Source organism: Amia ocellicauda, chromosome 7 (genome assembly GCF_036373705.1).
Source record: "Amia ocellicauda isolate fAmiCal2 chromosome 7, fAmiCal2.hap1, whole genome shotgun sequence".
In the NCBI taxonomy this organism is placed as follows: Eukaryota; Metazoa; Chordata; class Actinopteri; order Amiiformes; family Amiidae; genus Amia; species Amia ocellicauda.
In genome coordinates this window covers 36,433,239-36,445,489 of record NC_089856.1, presented here as the reverse complement: position 1 = coordinate 36,445,489, position 12,251 = coordinate 36,433,239, and positions in this window count along the sequence as shown.

Sequence of the window (12,251 nt, the reverse complement as noted above, 5' to 3'; positions counted from 1 at the left end):
GTTTTCAATTAATATGTGAATAAACACTTTTGCATTACACCCAAAAACCTGCATATGAAATTACTTTCACTGCTATATTTCTCACTTGCCAAAGGTGTCTGGGGGGGTTATTTTGTATACAGGCTTATAGTACTAGAAACTACATACAATTATTTGTTTTAATGAATGCAAGATGTTCCTCACATTATTGGATGCAATTCATACTGGATCGTGTAAGTTTGTGCATCAGAGCAAGACGGACGGAAGGGGAATAAAATTGGGAAGTATTTTTAGCATAGATATCCACATTTTCGCCCTGAAGTACACAGTGTTGCATTGAGCAAGCCAGCAACAGTCTCTTATTAGTTCTGAGCTGTGTGACGTGTCGCCGATCACTGCTACAATGTAACACCGGCATACAGTTCCAGCTTCTTGTTCAATATACTTTCTGCCATGCTGGCAAATGCAGACATGAAGGTTAAAGTGGCGATTTGAAAAACAGCCAATTTAAATAACAAATCACACAAATTGAGTAGAATTGTTAGTAGTAGTATTGGTGTAAAAATGGCCTGTTGTTGGAGATCATTTTAAAGAGGCGACTCTAGCGCTGCCACTACGAGCCACATCGGCGAGTGACGGTCGTGTTCGTGCCGCGCAGATGTCCGCAGATCTGCGCTGCTCCACCAATGGGATCGGTGGAAATCTGCAGATCTGCGGAAACCTGCGCTACACCAAGGCGACCGGCTATACACTACACAGCGCATCAGTACTGCACTGTACTACACCTAATTGTGCCCATCCCACCGTCTCAAACACACAGTCATTTTGTATCGCAAGGTGTAGGTGTATGTTGCATGACCTATAGCTATAGGTTAAGTTAAAATACAGCCTCATTGAGAAAAAAAAACAAAAAAACACTGGACAATCATAATTATGCAAACATCTGTTTTCGAGTGGGGGTGCAGCTGTTTATCTCGGGTGTGTTCATTTAGTACAGAAACTGGGGTGCATTGGCCTGCATTGGCCACCAGAGGGGGCGCTTTATTACTGGACGAACTTTTTTCACGCTGAGAAAGACGACACATGAAGTACTAACTCTGCCACAATGATGCCCTCAATGAGGCGCACATGGAAGTGGAGTGATGCACCAGGCAGAGGAAGAGGAGGAGCCTAGATGGGAAATGTAATGAATTCCTTCTGAGGTCCATAAGAAATAAGTAATCACAAGACAATATTGAAAAGTCACAATGTCTTTTTATAATTTTTATAATACTGGTGGCAGTATTGCATTGTAATATTTTCTATACAGGAAACTGCATGACTTATTTCTTATGTAGTTCATTTTCCTTCAAAAGAAAAAACAAAAACAAGGCCGTATAAACGAGTATTTACTTGTGTGGGCGTGCTCTCTCATTTATATCTAGCTAGCAAGCTAGTGACAAACAGGACACTTACATCAGAAGTGAGCATAAATCTCATAAGCAATGCTCATGTGCGTCTAAAAAATGCAAGGCTAATTTACAATCAAGATGAGAAATAATCATAACACACTGAAGACAAACATTTTAAATTTGACAAGCACACATGCATCATTTCAAAACCGTGCAAAACAGTTAAGTATGTGAATGTAACTGTGATGTAAAAAACAATGAAGATTAGTCTGTAATATATGATTTGAGACACAGCTTGAGTGTCCATGCACTACGCATTGCCCTATTATAAAAAATATGAACAATAAGGATGTATTTTATAATCACGGTGCCCCAGGGGTTGGTCTTGGGACCCGGGTTCGAATTCAGTCTTGGCTCCTCACACCTCCCATTGACAGGTTGCTTAGGTTGATTGGCTGCTCTGTTGGGTGTGTCGGTGGTGTGCCCAGATAACATTCACAATAATAAACACAGGAGCGTCTGGAATCGGCCCACTCACCCCAGCTCGAGGATGGGCGGCTTGTCCCATGAGGCCGGCGCTGAGCTCGGCCGGGTGCCCCCTCTTCAACAGCACCAGTCCTCTCCCATCCCGACTAAATCTCATACTAATCGAGCTTCCTTCTCTTCAATCTCACCTCTCTGTGACTCTGAACGTTCCTCTCTCCTCCTAGGTCACAAACACACACACTCCTACACCCTGCTCATCCCCATGCTGACACGAACCTGGCCGGCCTCCCTGCAGCTGCTGCCCGCCCACTCCAGCTCAGCCAGAACTCTGCAGCTCGGCTGGTGTTCTCTTTGCCCCGATTCTCACACGCTACTCCACTGCTCCGCTCCCTCCACTGGCTCCCAATCCTGGCTTGACATTGACCCTCACCTGTCTCGACCAGACTGCACCGAGCTACCTTCAGACCCTGACCTCTCCGTACACCCCCTCCAGATCTCTCTGGTCTTCCTGCGCCAGAAGACTAACATTACCTCCTCTCCACTCCCCTCCCTCCAGAGTCCACTCCTTTTCATCCCTGGCCCCTAAGTTGTTGGACGACCTTCCCACTGAAATCAGGACAGCAGAGTCCCTGACCACCTTCGGGCGATTTCTCAAGACATATCTTTTCAGACTGAACTTGTAATTTAGTTGTTTATTCCCATGTGGCTCAGCTCCCCTGTATATTTTCACTTTATGTAACATTTCATCAAACTACATGCTTTTACATTGCTAGTACTCGTGTTGTTTATTTGATTTCCCTCATGCACCCTTCCCCTTAGCTCTTAACTATGTCTTCACATCTTGTCAGCTCACAATCTAGGATGTAGGACTTGTATTTTGTATACAGGGGCATAGGGCGGATCCTATTGAAACCGTGCTGTTTCCACCCTGGTCCTACAGTTCCTCTTCCTGCTTTTTGTTCCAGCTGAGCTCAGTCTCAATGGCTTCTGTAAAATCGGAGCTTTTTAATAGTTTTTCTAGCAGTTGGGGAAAATATAAAATGATTTAAGACTCTTCAACAACTAAACCAAAAGTCAATTTACATGTATGTTTCAGTGTGTGTGTGTGTGTGTGTGTGTGTGTTGCTTGCCATAAAAAACAGTAGCACCTGACCAGTAAAAAAATTACCTGGTGAGCATAATGAGGCGGTATGTTTTTTTTCTCCATGATCAGGTGCTGATAGATGAAATGAAATCACCTATGGAAGAATCAAATCTATATAGAAATATTCAACCCCTAAACTTAATCAAAAATAACTAACAAAATATCATCAAGAAAGATTTGCTAGTTGCCGAGTCCTGGTACTGTGAGGAGTTGAGAAATGTCTTTCGTCCACGTTTAGGGAAAAAAAAACATCAGGCAGAAACAATTATTTATATTTTTATTATATTGTTTTTGGCAGGAAATTTTGACATGACACTACATACTGAGATGCATACACTATATACTGAGATACATACACTATATACTGAGATACATACACTATATACTGAGATGTATACACTATATACTGAGATACATACACTACACACTGAGATACATACACTATATACTGAGATACATACACTATATACTGAGATGTATACACTATATACTGAGATACATACACTATATACTGAGATGTATACACTATATACTGAGATACATACACTATATACTGAGATGTATACACTACACACTGAAACACATACACTATATACTGAGATGTATACACTACACACTGAGATACATACACTATATACTGAGATACATACACTATATACTGAGATGTATACACTACACACTGAGATACATACACTATATACTGAGATGTATACACTACACACTGAGATACATACACTATATACTGAGATACATACACTATATACTGAGATGTATACACTACACACTGAGACACATACACTATATACTGAGATGTATACACTACACACTGAGATACATACACTACATACTGAGATACATACACTATATACTGAGATGTATACACTACACACTGAGATACATACACTATATACTGAGATGTATACACTATATACTGAGATGTATACACTACACACTGAGATGTATACACTATATACTGAGATGTATACACTACACACTGAGATACATACACTATATACTGAGATGTATACACTATATACTGAGATGTATACACTACACACTGAGATACATACACTATATACTGAGATGTATACACTACACACTGAGATACATACACTATATACTGAGATCGTATACACTATATACTGAGATACATACACTATATACTGAGATACATACACTATATACTGAGATCGTATACACTATATACTGAGATACATACACTATATACTGAGATGTATACACTATATACTGAGATGTATAGACTATATACTGAGATACATACACTATATACTGAGATCGTATACACTATATACTGAGATACATACACTATATACTGAGATGTATACACTATATACTGAGATACATACACTATATACTGAGATGTATACACTACACACTGAGATACATACACTATATACTAAGATACATACACTATATACTGAGATGTATACACTACACACTGAGATACATACACTATATACTGAGATACATACACTATATACTGAGATGTATACACTACACACTGAGATACATACACTACATACTGAGATACATACACTATATACTGAGATGTATACACTATATACTGAGATACATACACTATATACTGAGATGTATACACTACACACTGAGATACATACACTATATACTGAGATACATACACTATATACTGAGATGTATACACTACACACTGAGATACATACACTATATACTGAGATGTATACACTATATACTGAGATGTATACACTATATACTGAGATACATACACTATATATTGAGATGTATACACTACACACTGAGATACATACACTATATACTGAGATCGTATACACTATATACTGAGATACATACACTATATACTGAGATGTATACACTACACACTGAGATACATACACTATATACTGAGATACATACACTATATACTGAGATGTATACACTACACACTGATACATACACTATATACTGAGATGTATACACTACACACTGAGATACATACACTATATACTGAGATACATACACTATATACTGAGATGTATACACTACACACTGAGATACATACACTATATACTGAGATGTATACACTACACACTGAAATATGCTATACTGAGACATATTATTTCTCACCCATATCTTTGAAAGCTGTTTGCTATGCATCTGCCATGTTGAAGATTAGAGGCAGAAGAACGGGTGTGTTTATTTCAAATACGAAGTGTCTTGAATGTATTTGTATTTGTATACTAAGTTCTGCTGTATCTTTAGTTCAATCCAACGATGAGGATATTATTTAATAGAAGTGAGAATGTGCCTGGGAGCTATATGGCGGTACGAATTTACTAATGACTTCATCCTCCACCAGCTTACATACAGGAACCTGGAGGATCATTTACGAGTTATCAGTGCAATACTGCATGTGTGCTCTGAACATGATGCTTCTGGCATACAAGAGCTGCTTACAATTGTGGAAAATATGTACAGTTCAATGTTGTAATTGTATAGTAACTTTGACAACTCAAAGAGTTTCCTGCCATAGTTCTTCTGTCCTATTAATACATCGATCTGCAAGACGTGGAAGACCACGATTTCAAATATCAGCAGAACAAATAAACTATTGTGTCTCTTTAGGACTGAGTTGGCAAAACATTGCCAGATGATGTGTAATTAACAGAAGAACACTGTATCGTCATTGACTAAGACCTGGTATTGAACAACATGCATTTTCCATGGTTTCGGATTATCAGTTAGATAGTGTTTTCTGCGAGATATTGTCTAAACGCCTAGCTGGGGAAACTTATATAACAGGCAGTCTGAGATCTCGTGGCCTCCGTGTCCCATGTTGGCGCATTCGTCAGTCTCTTCAACTCCTCGATCCAGTTGGCAGGGCTTTCCGAACGGGGTTGCCAAATGCAACTCCGAAATTCACCCCAGTGGTGAGCCAATTTTCCCCCATTTCCAAACATTTCCACCCATTTTCACAATAACCTTATTAGAGAGGAATTGCATATACAGTATTATTATTATTATTTTTATTATTATTATTATTATTATTATTAATATTATTTCTTGGCAGACGCTCTTATCCAGGGCGACTTACAAAATATAAGTGCAATACAAAGTGCAGTACAGTTCAAGGCATAAAACATTACAAATTTGAAGTTACATAATACAGTGCAATTCAAAGCATAATACATTTTACAAATTCCAATTTACACAAGTGTATACAATATATGAGGTCTTACATCCTGGATTGTAAAATCTGATGAGTGCAGACAAGATGTTAGATCACAGTCAAGGGCCAAGGGGAAAGGAGCAAAGGGGAAATCAAAATGGACAAAATTACAAGTCCTGTCTGAAAAGATGCGTCTTGAGTAAGCGCTGGAAGGAGGTCAGGGACTCTGATGCTTTGACTTCAGTGGGAAGGTCGTTCCACCACTTAGGGGCCAGGGATGAAAAGGAGCCGGCGCTGGAGGAAGGGGAGTGGAGAGGAGGCAGAGTTAGTCTTCTGGCACCAGAAGACCGCAGAAGTCTGGAGGGGATGTATGGAGAGACGAGGGACTGAAGGTAGCTTGGTGCAGTGTGGTCGAGACAGCGGTAGGTGAGGGTCAGTGTCTTGAACTGAATGCGTGCCGCTGTTGGGAGCCACTTGAGGGAGCGGAGCAGTGGAGTAGCGCGTCGGAATCAGGGCAGAGAGAATATCAGATGAGCCGCAGAGTTCTGGATGAGCTGGAGTGGGCGGGTAGTGGATGCAGGCAGGCCGGCCAGGAGGGAGTTGCAGTAGTCCAGGCGGGAGAGGACCGGTGACTGGACGAGCTGCTGAGTGGAGTAGTTGGTGAGGAAGGGACGGATTTGGCATATGTTGCTCAGGAAGAATCTGCAGGTGTGTGTCATGTGCCAAGTGTAGAGCACAGGATCGAGGCGAGGGTCACTCCTAGGTTCTTAGTGGAAGAAGAAGGAGAGAGTGTCATAGATTCCAAGGGGATTGAGATGGAGAGATCAGCATAAGGTGAGGAAAAGGGGGGAAAAGAGGAGATCCGATTTGCAGAGGTTGAGCTTGAGGTGATGCGAGTGCATCCAGGCGGAGATAGCAGACAAGCAGGAAGAGATGTGAGAGGGGATGAGAGGGTCAGAAGAGGGAAAAGACAGGAAGATCTGGGCATCATCTGCATAGAAGTGGTAGGCGAAACCATGAGATGTGATGAGGGGGCCCAGGGAGCGAGTGTAGAGAGAGAACAGGAGGGGGTTCAGGATGGAGCCTTGGGGTACGACTGTAAGGAGAGGTTGGGGGGTGGATGAGGAACCTCGCCAGGTCACTTGATAGGTCTGGCCGTTGAGGTGGGAGGAGAACCAGGTGAGAGCAGTCCCAGAGATTCCAAGGTCAACGAGGCAGGAGAGGAGGATGGAGTGAAATTGGGCTTCAAGGCATTCAAAACAGAAAACCGGAGACGCTTCTTCACACAGAGAGTCGTCACAATCTGGAACAAACTCCGCAGCGATGTGGTAGATGCTGAAAATTTGGGAACGAGCACGATGGGTCGAATGGCCTCCTCTCGTTTGTAAACTTTCTTATGTTCTTACTTCTGTCCCAGGAAATGCAACAGTAACAGGCTGCTGACCAGGTTAATAGTCATTTAATAGTCTTTTTGTGTCATCTTGAGAAGGTGTGCATTTAAGTACGAATTTAAATTGACATGCAGTATGAAAGGAGGTTGGTAAGTCATGATGTTTAAAGCCAAAGGTCTATTGCACATGTATTGTATTTTCAAGTGTGTGCATTTATCCTGCTAAATTTATTTTGAAAGTAGAAGATTGATTCAGCAGGTCTTTTTTTTAATGCAGCCACTTGCTGGTAAAATTGTAAACCAGTAAAATGCATGAAGAAAAACAAAACTTGAATATAATTAGTTCAGTTGTTTAAACACATAAATCCAACAGCTCTCATATTTAAATTGCACCTAGATCTAGTGGATTGACTGGAAAGATGCTAGGGATAAAAATAATAGTGAAATAGTAATTATTATTTGGGTGATTTTTAAGTGAAAAGAGGAATTCACGTTGACTCCACCTTGCAGACTGATATTGTGCTATTGTGCAGGCCTACACACTTCTTTGCCACTAGAGTGAATTCAGTTTTTTTTTTTTAGTAATTACTGTTTTATTAATTAAATGTCTATTCACCCTATAATTGTATATTTTTTAATTTATGGTGATTACTATTAAATAAACATACATACAGTTAATAGTTTATTTGTGGATGTTGGCAAATACTATTTGTTCTGGTTAAATAACTGACGTATTCAGTGTTATAAAGTGAACTTAGGAATTGATTTATTTTGTGGTTTAGTGTAAACAACAACAACAGAACCGAACCTGGCGTCTAGCTGACGAAATACACACAAATTCATTGTCTAGCAACTTGCTCAACACACAACTGAAGAGAGTGCAGCCGGGTGGCGCTTAACTGCAGAACTCAATATTATTGACGAGTGGGGCAGTCCATCATCACTGTTCGAGGGCAGGCTTGGGACCACTATAGGAAAATTAAAATGAGGAAAAGAACCCCCCGTTTTTTACTTTAGCCCCGTTTGATATCCTTTTTCCCCCATGGCTTTGGTTTCCCCCCAATCTGGCAACCCTGCGAGCGGCGCGTCACCACACCCTTATATATCCCCTTATCTGGTGACTCCCTCCCGTCCAATCACCGCTCTCAGGCTGTACCACCCGGAGACTGGGGGAGCCAGTAACCCACAAACATCCCTCCCTAACCCAACACAATAACACCCCACAAGTGATGCGCAGTTCGATTCTTTTTAGTAACTCGATTCATTTGATTCAGTTCAGTTTGGTGAATCAATTCATTTTGTTCATTTCATTCAATGATTCAGTGACTCGAACCAATGCAGACCGAATCAGGATTGGTTAGATAGACTTGAACCGGAAAGAACAAGTCGTTCACAAACTGCACACAAAAGCTAAGAAAAGTCTATATTTGACTGGGTTCAATTCAATTTAATTTAATATTTAAAGTCCTATAGATAACAACAGCATTAACATTATTTAGCCAACACGATTAATCTAATTAAATGTAATATATTGTTTTAATAATATCGTTAAATATCTTACACATAGGTGTATCTCAATTATTAATATAAATAATAATAATTATTGGTCATTTTGTTTATTTAACTCAAGATGACTTGCAAGTATTGATAATAATTTGTGCAAAATGTTTAATCTGTATAAAACATTACAAAAACAGACCTCATAGTGATTCATTGTATTTTTTTATTTGTTTGGTAGACGTACTTAATAAATACAAACTGTAATGTACACACACACACACACATTATGTACAGTATATAATATTGCCAGACTCGAGAGTCAGTGAAACACTGTCGATAGGCTGGTAACCAACTCCTGAGCGCCGCGCTGCTCGTTCATAGGGTGAATCAAAAGAACCGAATCAATGCAGACACTGATGTGATTCCCATCGTTCACCAAAATGATTCTTTCAAAACACTGCCCCTGGGCCCTGCGGCTGCACAGCACCCCTGGCATACAGAGAAACGGAGGGAACACAGAGGCCAAAACAAAAGAGGCAGCTAATCCCTGATGTTAAACTGCCAACAACTTGAGAAGCGGACAGACGAACTGGCTGGCAGCCCCCCTGAGACTGCATCACGTGACACCCATCAACCAAGAAACACAGCCTAAGACCCCGTTCACACTTGAGATTTAGGCCGGCCCTGGGAGCCAGGTCAAAACTAGTCCCGCTTCGACCCGGCCTAATGCCAGCCTAAATGTAAATGTGAACGCGCCGGCTCATATACACTATATACTGAGGTGCATACACTATATACTGAGATGCATACACTATATACTGAGATCATATAAACTATATACTGAGATCGTATAAACTATATACTGAGATCGTATAAACTATATACTGAGATGCATACACTATAGACCGAGATCGTATACACTGTATACTGAGATGCATACACTCGCCTCAAACCTAAGGCCTGATGTGTGACTTAGACCCCGTTCACACTTATTAGGCCGGCCCTGGGCCGCCTCAAATTTAGTCCGGCTTTTTTCAGACACCCAGTTCACACTTGCGGTTTTAGGAGCCTAAGTGCGTCACATATGCGGGCGAAAAGGCGGCCTAAACGAAATGCATGCCGGGAATAAACAAATCTGCTCTAACAAACCAGTGACGCAGGACATTAAATCTGCTTACAGGTGTATGCGCTGTATTTATAATCACAACTTATTAATATTGATTGGCTATTGTTCGGTTCTATATTGTATTTGAAAGTAATCTTAACCCTTTGCAGCCGAAGCTTTCTAAAATAATTAAAAATGTGCTGGTTCAGTGGGGAATCTAATTAATATATTTCCCTTTTCAAATGTCTGTCTGTGGTTCTGCACGTCTGAAAGTGCTGTTACAATTCACCCGAAAGCGAAGCACCTTTATTAGCACATCTGCATTAAATCACAATAAATCTTATGCATTAGTAAGCAATCGTGTGCATCGAAAGCAGCCTCTGTGACGCGTCTATAGTTTTATCCTCAGACAGCAGCGCTGTGCACTTCCTGCGGTTTGTTTTTTAACTTCATCTTCATCCACATTGTAAACAGCGCTTTCATTTCTGCATCGTCCCAGTTTTTACCTCTAACGCTGGCATTTGTGATTGTACTGCTCAGCTCAATATAACTGCATTTCGGATTGCATAGTAAATAACTGGTCTCGTATTAAAATGCACTGATTTGAATGGAAACCTGCTTCGGTTAAATTTATATCGTTTTAATGCAAAATGCAGATAATTAATAAAGTTATGGTCCCGTTTCACAATTTCACAATGCAATTTCCACGTGTAAAATGCATACTGTTAAATTTCAGACTTCAATCATACTTAGTACAAGAACAACAAATAGCAAGTTTACCAGCTACACACACTTTTAATCGACCGAGTAGTTTGAACTGTTTACACTATAACTCATTACTTAACCTAGACTTTTATAATATATATATAGATGTGAACTAGCGAAATGTATCGGTACATTTAAGGCTATAGATCGATATGACATTCAAACAATACAGAGACAATACTGTGTCCTGCAGCGCTGTAGCTGTTTTGCCATCTGTGTTTATTCCGCGTCTCTCTGACCCCGTTCACACTTGAGATTTAGGCCGGCCCGGGCCGGGTCAAAACTAGTCCCGCTTTGCGACCCGGCCTAAATCTTTCGACCCGGCCTAATGCCGGCCTAAATGTAACTGTGAACGCGCCGGGCCCTGGGCCGGGTGGAAAGCGTCAGCAACTCAAGCCCCGCCCCCAGAGACGCGTGTCTGAGAGACCCGGAATAAACAGAGAATTAACACGGTCACCGAAACAGGTACACAATACAGGATACACAGTATTGTCTCTGAATTGTTTGAATGTCATATCGATCTATAGCCTTAAATGTACCGATACATTTCGCTAGTTCACATCTTTATATATATTATAAAAGTCTAGGTTAAGTAATGAGTTATAGTGTAAACAGTTCAAACTACTCGGTCGATTAAAAGTGTGTGTAGCTGGTAAACTTGCTATTTGTTGTTCTTGTACTAAGTATGATTGAAGTCTGAAATTTAACAGTATGCATTTTACACGTGGAAATTGCATTGTGAAATTGTGAAACGGGACCATAACTTTATTAATTATCTGCATTTTGCATTAAAACGATATAAATTTAACCGAAGCAGGTTTCCATTCAAATCAGTGCATTTTAATACGAGACCAGTTATTTACTATGCAATCCGAAATGCAGTTATATTGAGCTGAGCAGTACAATCACAAATGCCAGCGTTAGAGGTAAAAACTGGGACGATGCAGAAATGAAAGCGCTGTTTACAATGTGGATGAAGATGAAGTTAAAAAACAAACCGCAGGAAGTGCACAGCGCTGCTGTCTGAGGATAAAACTATAGACGCGTCACAGAGGCTGCTTTCGATGCACACGATTGCTTACTAATGCATACGATTTATTGTGATTTAATGCAGATGTGCTAATAAAGGTGCTTCGCTTTCGGGTGAATTGTAACAGCACTTTCAGACGTGCAGAACCACAGACAGACATTTGAAAAGGGAAATATATTAATTAGATTCCCCACTGAACCAGCACATTTTTAATTATTTTAGAAAGCTTCGGCTGCAAAGGGTTAAGATTACTTTCAAATACAATATAGAACCGAACAATAGCCAATCAATATTA